The 12,944-nt window shown below is 37.1% G+C and overlaps 1 non-coding gene across 1 annotated transcript; it reads right to left on the reverse strand.

Annotated features, from left to right (window-relative positions):
• Positions 1-1,943: 1,943 nt before the first annotated feature.
• On the reverse strand, positions 1,944-2,014 carry TRNAC-GCA (transfer RNA cysteine (anticodon GCA)). The gene has a single exon. It is a non-coding gene; the product is annotated as a tRNA-Cys (tRNA).
• Positions 2,015-12,944: the final 10,930 nt, after the last annotated feature.

Here is a 12,944-nt window from a genome sequence, read left to right on the forward strand (position 1 = left end):
TCATCCATGAATTGATTTGATAGATCCGATATTCATAATATTGAATTGATTCAGTATTATCAGAATGCAAGCCCTACCCTTGAATTTACAAGATACCCCTTTTTCCTCTCCATGGGATTACATCCCGAGTTATTGTGAAAATAAAAAATAAAGAGGTTATGGAAGTCAATATTCTCGCATTTATTGCTACTGCACTGTTCATTCTAGTTCCTACTTCTTTTTTACTTATTATTTATGTAAAAACAGTCAGCCAAAATAATTAATTGGAATTCCAATTAATCATTGAAGAAATTAAAAAGGGATTAAATAAAAAAAATCCAAGTCTTAAATGAAAGGATCTGGTTGGAATCTTAAAGTGTGGTAGAAAGAACTACATATAGTTTTTTCTACGACACTTTAGATTCTTTCTATTATATTATCTTTGAATCTACATAGAATAGATTAGTAGATTGAAATAGTTAAGTAGTCTAATTCAATTTCTTTTTTCATTGCATCCACTTAATTTCAATCAGGTCAAAATAAAAAAATCTAAGACAATTCTTGACCAAAGAATCCATGGAAGGAAAGAAAAATAATATGAAGAATAGACTATAGTAAAAAGTAAAAGGAAATGGAAAATGTGTGATATGCCGTGAATAGTTCCGTGGAAGAAAGTCTAATTTTCTTATGTATAGAACTTTTTTTAACCATTCGTCATTTCTAGTAGAAATTCTGAATTGGTATAATGGCTCTTTCTTACATTACAACTTACAATACAAGAGTTTCTTACAGGAGTGAAACAAAACTAAAGAAAAAGATTAAAGAATAACGTTTGACAAAATGATTAATGCAAAATGATCCATTAAAGAAAAGAATTGATACAACAATTTGATTACTTAATCAATTAGTAGTATCCCTAGAGTCCACTCCTTCCCCATACTACTAGTGAAAGAGAAAATGTAAAGACTACCATTAAAGCAGCCCAAGCGAGACTTACTATATCCATCTAAATTATGTCTCCTATTTCTATGAAGGGATTATTCTACTATTGATCAATAATCATAGTGGAATCAAGGGTACAGAGTCAAAAAGGGATTCCGCCCTAAGGCCATGGATCAATCAGTTCAAGGAATTTACTCCTAACAAATTCTTATAGGAATTCTGGTAGAATTAGAGAGCATTAAAAATACGAGATACTATAGCCCTTTTTTCCTTAAAAAAGAAAGAGTACGGGAATGATGTCCTGAATAGAAGAAGCGGGAATAGGAAGATTTTTTATTCCTTTTGTTACTCTTTTTTTTTTTTTTAAGCAAAGGACGCCCGAATATACCATAAAATTATCGATAGATAAATATTTATTGGATACCTACCTTACCTAATGTTTATTTTTGACCTAAACCCTGCAGCCTTGCTTTGTATCATTCTATGAAAGAATGAAGAGATTTTATCCATAATACAACTCCTAAATTGATTTTTGATCGACCTATTTAATCTGATTCTCGTTAGAATTAAGTAGTCCTTACTTTAGTGTATGTAGGTAACATAAGATGTACGATAAAAAAATGTATAATAATTAGTAAGTCTTGATATTCTTTCGTGGAGTCCCTTCTTGAATCTTAGATTGAAAAAAAAAAAGAATGCCCCTTAGGGACCTTTCTTTGGATACCAAGATTTCTGACATCTTATCCTCGTATTTTAAAATTATCAAATCGAATCTCAATTAAGAACCAATTCAAATTCATATAATAAAAGAATAAGGAAACACTACCTCACCCCTATTGATAACCATTTTGGCCACTACCGTCAAAACAAACCCTAACCCTAGTTTGAGGATAGAACTATGGTATGGTTTCTCTAAACCCAGTATCGGCAGGCCCAGTTACTCTCTTGCCCGAACTTATGCGAAGTAAAAATTTATCGAATTCGATCAGCACTATAAAAAAAACCTAAGTATTTTATTGATCAGGCGGCACCCAGATTTGAACTGGGGATAAAGGATTTGCAGTCCCCTGCCTTACCGCTTGGCCATGCCGCCAAAAAATCCGATCAAAAATCTAGAAAACAGCAAGTATTCATCCACGTTTTCTTACGAAAAGCCCCTTTTATTTTGAATATAATTCTACTTACTTTTTTCCAATCTTTTTCAAAAAATCTATTCCTGCTTTTTTTGATCCAGTTTCTATTATTCTCCTCGATAGATTCTATCTTAAAACATACATTGTTAACACAATAAAACTTCCCATTTCTTTCTATTGAGATGAAAAAGAAGAAAAAGTGGATTTCTATTCACAGGCTGCAAAATTCAGAATAAATTGGAACCGTTAACTAGAATTCTCTTTTTTTTATTGCAGTAGTGAACTACTCTTAAATCGGTATTATCTCCCCCCCCTTCAATGGCATAATAAAATATTATGGCTTTATGCTTAATCCGTGTATAGGTAAACTTTAGGTCCGAACAGCATTATTATCCAAAGATCCCCTTTATGTACATATCTCTATGGGGAATCATGCTTTAATTTTTCAAAGTATTAAATTAAATATCTTGAATAAAAAAAGGAAATTTGCTCTGATATAGAGTATAACCTGACTATCTTGGCGTACCCAAGTGAAATTACGATAAAAGAAAAGCATGGATATGGGGAGAGGTGGATAACTAGATTGGCATGTACTTAAAAAAGGGACTTACTTTATTTTAGAATTCCACAATGAAATACTGAATTTTCTAGCAATTATACTACTCCGATCCGAAATAAAAAAGAACCCTCAAATTATTTTGAGAAATTAAAGTAAGCACGCTATTCTAAATCGAAGTAAAGTCAAACTTTCTAGTATATTATATTACGGCTTTATTACATTCATAGAAAGGAGATAAAATGAGAAATCTTTGCCATCCAATCTGATTAGAATATCATAACATAAAGTATAAGTGGCAGAATTTTTTTTGTAGGAATGTTTTATCAATTCATTTTCATTTCATTTGTACCCCTGGCAAACTCGAACTTTCGTCCAAATGGTCTCTATTCATATGTATGAAATACATATATGAAATACGTATGTGGAGTTCCCTAGAATTTCATGTGATTCAGTAAACAGAATATAGATTCCATGATTGCTAGATCGATCCATAGGGATTGATGAAGAGTGAGCTGATAATGGAATTTTTCTTTGATAAACAGGAAACTTAAGATTAAGATGCTCCGGAATGGAAACGAGGGAATGTCCACAATACCCGGATTTAGTCAGATCCAATTCGAGGGATTTTGTAGGTTCATTAATCAAGCCTTGGCAGAAGAACTTGACAAGTTTCCAACAATTAAAGATCCAGATCACGAAATTGCATTTCAATTATTTGCGAAAGGATATCAACTGCTAGAACCCTCGATAAAAGAAAGAGATGCTGTGTATGAATCACTCACCTATTCTTCCGAATTATATGTATCTGCGAGATTAATTTTTGGTTTCGATGTGCAAAAGCAAACCATTTCTATCGGAAACATTCCTATAATGAATTCCTTAGGAACCTTTATTATAAATGGAATATACCGAATTGTGATCAATCAAATATTGCTAAGTCCTGGTATTTACTACCGCTCGGAATTAGATCATAAGGGAATTTCTATCTACACTGGCACTATAATATCAGATTGGGGGGGGAGATCGGAATTAGCAATTGATAAAAAAGAAAGGATATGGGCTCGCGTGAGTAGAAAACAAAAGATATCTATTCTAGTTCTATCATCAGCTATGGGTTCGAATCTAAGAGAAATTCTGGATAATGTTTCCTACCCTGAAATTTTCTTGTCTTTCCCGAATGCTAAAGAGAAGAAGAGGATTGAGTCAAAAGAAAAAGCTATTTTGGAGTTTTATCAACAATTTGCTTGTGTAGGTGGGGACCTGGTATTTTCGGAGTCCTTATGCGAGGAATTACAAAAGAAATTTTTTCAACAAAAATGTGAATTAGGAAGGATTGGTCGACGAAATATGAATCGGAGACTTAATCTTGATATTCCTCAGAACAATACATTCTTGTTACCACGAGATGTATTGGCCGCTACGGATCATTTGATTGGAATGAAATTTGGAACGGGTATACTTGACGATGACGATATGAATCACTTGAAAAATAAACGTATTCGTTCGGTTGCGGATCTGTTACAAGATCAATTCGGATTGGCTCTTGGTCGTTTACAACATGCAGTTCAAAAAACTATTCGTAGAGTATTCATACGTCAATCGAAACCGACTCCCCAAACTTTGGTAACTCCAACTTCAACTTCAATTTTATTAATAACTACTTATGAGACCTTTTTTGGCACATACCCGTTATCTCAAGTTTTTGATCAAACGAATCCATTGACACAAACTGTTCATGGGCGAAAAGTGAGTTGTTTAGGTCCTGGAGGGTTGACGGGGAGAACCGCAAGTTTTCGGAGCCGAGATATTCATCCGAGTCACTATGGGCGTATTTGTCCAATTGACACGTCTGAAGGAATCAATGTTGGACTTACTGGATCCTTAACAATTCATGCGAGAATTGATCACTTGTGGGGATCCATAGAGAGTCCGTTTTATGAAATATCTGCTGAGAAAGCAAAAGAAAAAAAAGAGAGACAGGTGGTTTATCTATCACCAAATAGAGATGAATATTATATGATAGCAGCAGGAAATTCTTTGTCCTTGAATCAAGGTATTCAGGAAGAACAGGTTGTTCCGGCTAGATACCGTCAAGAATTCTTGACTATTGCATGGGAACAGATTCATGTTAGAAGTATTTTTCCTTTCCAATATTTTTCTATTGGGGGTTCTCTCATTCCTTTTATTGAGCACAATGATGCGAATCGGGCTTTAATGAGTTCTAATATGCAGCGCCAAGCAGTTCCGCTTTCTCGGTCCGAGAAATGCATTGTTGGAACTGGATTGGAACGCCAAACAGCTCTAGATTCGAGGGTTTCCATTATAGCCGAACGCGAGGGAAAGATCATTTCTACTGATAGTCATAAGATACTTTTATCAAGTAGTGGGAAGACTATAAGTATTCCTTTAGTTAACCACCGTCGCTCTAACAAAAATACTTGTATGCACCAAAAACCCCGGGTTCCACGGGGTAAATCCATTAAAAAAGGACAAATTTTAGCAGAAGGAGCTGCTACAATTGGGGGCGAACTTGCTTTAGGAAAAAACGTATTAGTAGCTTATATGCCATGGGAAGGTTACAATTTTGAAGACGCAGTACTAATTAGCGAACGTTTGGTATATGAAGATATTTATACCTCTTTTCACATCCGGAAATATGAAATTCAGACGGATACGACAAGCCAGGGCTCCGCTGAAAAAATCACTAAAGAAATACCACATCTAGAAGAACATTTACTCCGCAATTTGGACAGAAATGGAGTTGTTAGGTTGGGATCCTGGGTAGAAACTGGTGATATTTTAGTAGGTAAATTAACGCCTCAGATAGCGAGCGAATCATCTTATATCGCGGAAGCTGGATTATTACGGGCCATATTTGGCCTTGAGGTTTCCACTTCAAAAGAAACTTCTCTGAAATTACCTATAGGTGGAAGAGGGCGCGTTATCGATGTGAAATGGATCCAAAGGGACCCGCTCGACATAATGGTTCGTGTATATATTTTACAGAAACGTGAAATCAAAGTTGGGGATAAAGTAGCCGGAAGACATGGGAATAAAGGGATCATTTCCAAAATTTTGCCTAGGCAAGATATGCCCTATTTGCAAGATGGAACACCCGTTGATATGGTCTTCAATCCCTTAGGAGTACCCTCCCGAATGAATGTGGGACAAATATTTGAAAGCTCGCTCGGATTAGCGGGGGATCTGCTAAAGAAACATTATAGAATAGCACCCTTTGATGAGAGATATGAGCAAGAGGCTTCAAGAAAACTTGTGTTTTCAGAATTATATGAAGCCAGTAAAGAAACAAAAAATCCATGGGTATTTGAACCCGAGTACCCGGGAAAAAGCAGAATATTTGATGGAAGAACAGGCGACCCCTTTGAGCAACCTGTTCTAATAGGGAAGTCCTATATCTTAAAATTAATTCATCAAGTTGATGAGAAAATTCATGGGCGTTCTACTGGGCCCTACTCACTTGTTACACAACAACCGGTTAGAGGAAGAGCCAAGCAAGGGGGACAACGAGTAGGAGAAATGGAAGTTTGGGCTTTAGAAGGATTTGGTGTTGCTCATATTTTACAAGAGATACTTACTTATAAATCTGACCATCTTATAGCTCGCCAAGAAATACTTAATGCTACGATCTGGGGAAAAAGAATACCTAATCATGAGGATCCTCCAGAATCTTTTCGAGTGCTCGTTCGAGAACTACGATCTTTGGCTCTAGAACTGAATCATTTCCTTGTATCTGAAAAGAACTTCCAGGTTAATAGGGAGGAAGTTTGATCGGAATAAATATAAATTCTTTTCTTATTTCTATTTTATGATTGACCAATATAAACATCAACAACTTCAAATTGGACTCGTTTCCCCTCAACAAATAAAGGCTTGGGCTAACAAAAACCTACCTAATGGAGAAGTCGTTGGCGAAGTCACAAGGCCCTCTACTTTTCATTATAAAACCGATAAACCAGAAAAAGATGGATTGTTTTGCGAAAGAATCTTTGGACCCATAAAAAGCGGGATTTGCGCTTGTGGCAATTCTCGAGCGAGCGGAGCTGAAAACGAAGACGAAAGATTTTGCCAAAAATGCGGGGTCGAATTTGTGGATTCTCGGATACGAAGATATCAAATGGGATACATCAAACTCGCATGTCCCGTGACTCATGTGTGGTATTTGAAAGGTCTTCCTAGTTATATCGCGAATCTTTTAGATAAACCTCTTAAGAAGTTGGAGGGCCTAGTATACGGCGATTTCTCTTTTGCTAGGCCCAGCACTAAAAAACCCACTTTTTTACGATTACGAGGTTTATTCGAAGAGGAAATTGCATCCTGTAACCACAGCATTTCTCCCTTTTTTTCTACCCCAGGCTTTGCAACATTTCGAAATCGGGAAATTGCGACAGGAGCAGGTGCTATTAGAGAACAATTAGCAGATTTGGATTTGCGAATTATTATAGAGAATTCTTTGGTCGAATGGAAGGAATTAGAAGACGAGGGGTATAGTGGAGATGAGTGGGAAGATAGAAAAAGACGAATAAGAAAAGTTTTTTTGATTAGACGCATGCAATTGGCGAAACATTTTATTCAAACAAATGTAGAACCAGAATGGATGGTTTTGTGCTTATTACCGGTTCTTCCTCCCGAATTGAGACCTATTGTTTATAGGTCTGGAGATAAAGTAGTGACTTCAGACATTAATGAACTTTATAAGAGAGTTATCCGTCGGAACAACAATCTTGCCTATCTATTAAAAAGAAGTGAATTAGCGCCAGCAGATTTAGTAATGTGCCAGGAAAAATTGGTACAAGAAGCCGTGGATACACTTCTTGATAGTGGGTCCCGCGGGCAACCGACGAGGGATGGTCACAATAAAGTATACAAATCACTTTCAGATGTAATTGAAGGTAAAGAGGGAAGGTTTCGCGAGACTCTGCTTGGGAAACGGGTCGATTACTCGGGGCGTTCTGTCATTGTTGTGGGTCCTTCGCTTTCATTACATCAATGTGGATTACCTCTAGAGATAGCAATAAAGCTTTTTCAGCTATTTGTAATTCGCGATTTAATCACGAAACGCGCCACTTCTAATGTAAGGATTGCTAAAAGGAAAATTTGGGAAAAAGAACCCATTGTATGGGAAATACTTCAAGAAGTTATGCGGGGACATCCTGTACTGTTAAATAGAGCACCTACCCTGCATAGATTAGGCATACAGGCCTTTCAACCCACTTTAGTAGAGGGGCGTACTATTTCTTTACACCCATTAGTGTGTAAGGGTTTCAATGCGGACTTTGATGGAGATCAAATGGCTGTTCATCTACCTTTATCCTTGGAAGCTCAGGCAGAAGCCCGTTTACTTATGTTTTCTCATATGAATCTCTTATCTCCCGCTATTGGGGATCCTATTTGCGTACCAACCCAAGACATGCTTATCGGGCTTTATGTATTAACGATTGGAAAGCGTCGAGGTATTTGTGCAAATAGATATAATAGTTGCAGAAACTACCCAAATCTAAAAGTAAATTACAATAATAATAATAATTTTAAATATAGGAAAGATAAAGAACCCCATTTTTCTAGTTCTTATGATGCACTGGGAGCTTATAGACAAAAACTAATCAGTTTAGATAGTCCCTTGTGGCTACGATGGAACCTGGATCAACGCGTCATTGGGTCAAGAGAAGTTCCGATTGAAGTTCAATATGAATCTTTGGGGACTTATCATGAGATTTATGCCCACTATCTAATAATGGGAAATAGAAAAAAAGAAATTCGTTCGATATACATTCGAACCACTCTTGGTCATATTTCTTTTTATAGAGAAATAGAGGAAGCCATACAAGGATTTAGTCAGGCCTATTCATACACTACCTAAACAAGAAAGTTAGATTCGGCGATGCCCCTCCCCTTTCGGGGGGCATTCCGATTTCCCTAGTATCATCATTATTTGCCACGCGAATCCAGATTGAGATTGAGGCAATTAAGTTAATTAAATTTTCGAATCACTGACTCAGGCCCATTGTCGAATCCTACTCAGCAATTGTCGAATCCTACTCAGCCGAAAAGGGGGTACTTATGTATGGCGGAACGGGCCAATCTGGTCTTTCATAATAAAGAGATAGACGGAACTGGTATGAAACGACTTATTAGCAGATTAATAGATCATTTTGGAATGGGATATACATCCCATATACTGGATCAACTAAAGACTCTGGGCTTCCATCAAGCCACTACTACATCGATTTCGTTAGGAATCGAGGATCTTTTAACAATACCCTCTAAGGGATGGTTAGTCCAAGACGCGGAACAACAGAGTTTTCTTTTGGAGAAACACTATTATTATGGGGCTGTACACGCGGTAGAAAAATTACGCCAATCTGTTGAGATATGGTATGCGACAAGTGAATATTTGAAACAAGAAATGAATTCAAATTTTCGGATAACGGATCCTTCTAATCCAGTCTATCTAATGTCTTTTTCAGGAGCCAGAGGAAATGCATCTCAAGTACACCAATTAGTAGGTATGAGAGGATTAATGTCGGACCCTCAAGGACAAATGATTGATTTACCTATTCAAAGCAATTTACGCGAGGGACTTTCTTTGACAGAATATATAATTTCCTGCTATGGAGCCCGCAAAGGGGTTGTAGATACTGCTGTGCGAACAGCAGATGCTGGATATCTTACACGTAGACTTGTTGAAGTAGTTCAACATATTATTGTGCGTAGAAGAGATTGTGGTACTATCCGAGGTATTTCTGTAAGTCCTCAAAATGGGATGACGGAAAAACTTTTTGTCCAAACACTAATTGGTCGTGTATTAGCAGACGATATATATATCGGTTCACGATGCATTGCCGCGCGAAATCAAGATATTGGAATTGGATTAGTCAATCGATTCATAACTGCCTTTCGAGCACAACCATTTCGAGCACAACCAATATATATTAGAACCCCCTTTACTTGCCGAAGCACTTCTTGGATCTGTCAATTATGCTATGGCCGGAGTCCTACTCATAGTGATCTGGTCGAATTGGGAGAAGCCGTAGGTATTATTGCAGGTCAATCAATTGGGGAGCCAGGGACTCAACTAACATTAAGAACTTTTCATACTGGCGGAGTATTCACAGGGGGTACTGCCGACCTTGTACGATCCCCTTCGAATGGAAAAATAAAATTCAATGAGAATTTGGTTCACCCCACACGTACCCGTCATGGGCAGCCTGCTTTTCTATGTTATATAGACTTGCATGTAACTATTCAGAGTCAAGATATTCTATATAGTGTGAATATTCCCTCAAAAAGCTTGATTCTAGTGCAAAATGATCAATATGTAAAATCCGAACAAGTAATTGCGGAGATTCGTGCCGGAACGTCCACTTTACATTTTAAAGAAAGGGTACAAAAGCATATTTATTCTGAATCAGACGGCGAAATGCACTGGAGTACTGATGTTTACCATGCGCCCGAATATCAATATGGTAATCTTCGCCGATTACCAAAAACAAGCCATTTATGGATATTGTCAGTAAGTATGTGCAGATCCAGTATAGCGTCTTTTTCACTCCACAAGGATCAAGATCAAATGAATACTTATGGTAAAAAAGATAGGGAAATTCTTGATTATTCAACGTCGGATCGAATCATGTCCAATGGCCATTGGAATTTTATCTATCCTTCTATTTTTCAAGATAATTCAGATTTGTTGGCGAAAAAGCGAAGAAATAGGTTCGTCATTCCATTACAATATCATCAAGAACAGAGAGAAAGAACTAATATCCTGTTTTGGGATTTCGATTGAAATCCCCCTTATGGGTGTTTTACGTAGAAATACTATTTTTGCTTATTTTGACGATCCCCGATACAGAAAAGATAAAAAGGGTTCAGGAATTGTTAAATTTAGATATAGGACCCTAGAAGAAGAATATAGGACTCGAGCGGAAGACTCAGAAGAGGAATATGAGACCCTAGAAGACGAATACAGGACCCGAGAGGACGAATATGAATATGAAACCCTAGAAGAATCTAAATATGGAATCCTAGAAGACGAATACGAATATGAAACCCTAGAAGACGAATATGGGAGCCCAGAAAACGAATATGGGAACCCAGAGAACGAATATAGGACTTTAGAGAAAGACTCAGAAGAGGAATATGGGAGCCCAGAGAGCAAATATAGGACCCAAGAGGACGAATATGGAACTCTAGAGGAAGACTCAGAAGACGAATATGGCAGCCCCGGGGAAAGCGCAGAGGAAAAATATGGTACTTTAGAGGAAGACTCAGAAGAAGATTCAGAGGACGAATACGAGAGCCCAGAGGAAGATTCCATCTTAAAAAAAGAGGGTTTGATTGAGCATCGAGGAACAAAAGAATTTAGTCTAAAATACCAAAAAGAAGTAGATCGGTTTTTTTTCATTCTTCAAGAACTTCATATCTTGCCGAGATCTTCATCCCTAAAGATACTTGACAATAGTATTATTGGAGTGAATACACAACTCACAAAAAATACAAGAAGTCGACTAGGCGGACTGGTCCGAGTGAAGAGAAAAAAAAGCCATACGGAACTCAAAATATTTTCCGGAGATATTCATTTTCCTGAAGAGGCGGATAAGATATTAGGTGGCTGTTTGATACCGCCAGAAAGACAAAAAAAAGATTCTAAGGAATCAAAAAAAAGGAAAAATTGGGTCTATGTTCAACGGAAAAAAATTCTCAAGAGCAAGGAAAAGTATTTTGTTTCCGTTCGCCCTACAGTGGCATATGAAATGGACGAAGGAAGAAATTTAGCAACACTTTTCCCGCAGGATCTCTTGCAAGAAGAAAATAATCTCCAAATTCGACTTGTCAATTTTATTTCTCATGAAAATAGCAAGTTAACTCAAAGAATTTATCACACAAATAGTCAATTTGTTAGAACTTGCTTAGTAGTGAATTGGGAACAAGAAGAAAAAGAAAAGGCTGGTGCTTCCCTTGTTGAGGTAAGAGCAAATGATCTTATTCGCGATTTCCTAAGAATTGAGTTAGTCAAGTCCACTATTTCGTATACACGAAAAAGGTATGGTAGGACAAGTGCAGGACCGATTCCCCATAATAGGTTAGATCGCGCCAATATCAATTCTTTTTATTCCAAGGCGAAGATTGAATCACTTAGCCAACATCCAGAAGCTATTGGCACTTTGTTGAATCGAAATAAAGAATACCACTCTTTGATGATTTTGTCGGCATCCAACTGTTCTCGAATTGGTTTATTCAAGAATTCAAAACATCCCAATGCGATAAAAGAATGGAATCCTAGAATTCCTATTCGAGAAATTTTTGGGCCCTTAGGCGCTATTGTAGCTAGTATATCGCATTTTTCTTCATCTTACTATTTACTAACGCATAATAAAATCCTGTTAAAAAAATATTTGTTCGTTGACAATTTAAAACAAACCTTCCAAGTACTTCAAGAACTTAAATACTCTTTAATAGATGAAAATAAAAGGATTTCTAATTTCGATAGTAACATAATGTTGGATCCATTCCTTTTGAATTGTCACTTTGTCCATCATGATTCTTGGGAAGAGACATTGGCAATAATTCACCTTGGACAATTTATTTGTGAAAATGTATGTCTATTTAAATCGCACATAAAAAAATCCGGTCAAATTTTCATTGTAAATATGAATTCCTTTGTTATAAGAGCAGCTAAACCTTATTTGGCCACTACAGGAGCAACTGTTAATGGTCATTATGGAGAAATCCTTTACAAGGGAGATAGGTTAGTTACGTTTATATATGAAAAATCGAGATCTAGTGACATAACGCAAGGTCTTCCAAAAGTGGAACAAATCTTTGAAGCGCGTTCAATTGATTCATTATCCCCGAATCTCGAAAGGAGAATTGAGGATTGGAATGAGCGTATACCAAGAATTCTTGGGGTCCCTTGGGGATTCTTGATTGGAGCTGAGCTAACCATAGCCCAAAGTCGTATCTCTTTGGTTAATAAAATCCAAAAGGTTTATCGATCCCAAGGGGTACAGATCCATAATAGACATATAGAGATTATTATACGCCAAGTAACATCAAAAGTGCGGGTTTCCGAAGATGGAATGTCTAATGTTTTTTCGCCTGGGGAATTAATCGGACTATTGCGAGCGGAACGAGCAGGACGAGCTTTGGATGAATCGATCTATTATCGGGCAATCTTATTGGGAATAACAAGGGCTTCCCTGAATACCCAAAGTTTCATATCTGAAGCAAGTTTTCAAGAAACTGCTCGAGTTTTAGCAAAAGCTGCCCTACGAGGTCGCATTGATTGGTTGAAAGGCTTGAAAGAAAACGTA

Source organism: Triticum urartu, unplaced genomic scaffold, assembly GCF_056163025.1.
Source record: "Triticum urartu cultivar PI428250 unplaced genomic scaffold, HENAU_Tu73 scaffold2, whole genome shotgun sequence".
NCBI lineage: Eukaryota > Viridiplantae > Streptophyta > Magnoliopsida > Poales > Poaceae > Triticum > Triticum urartu.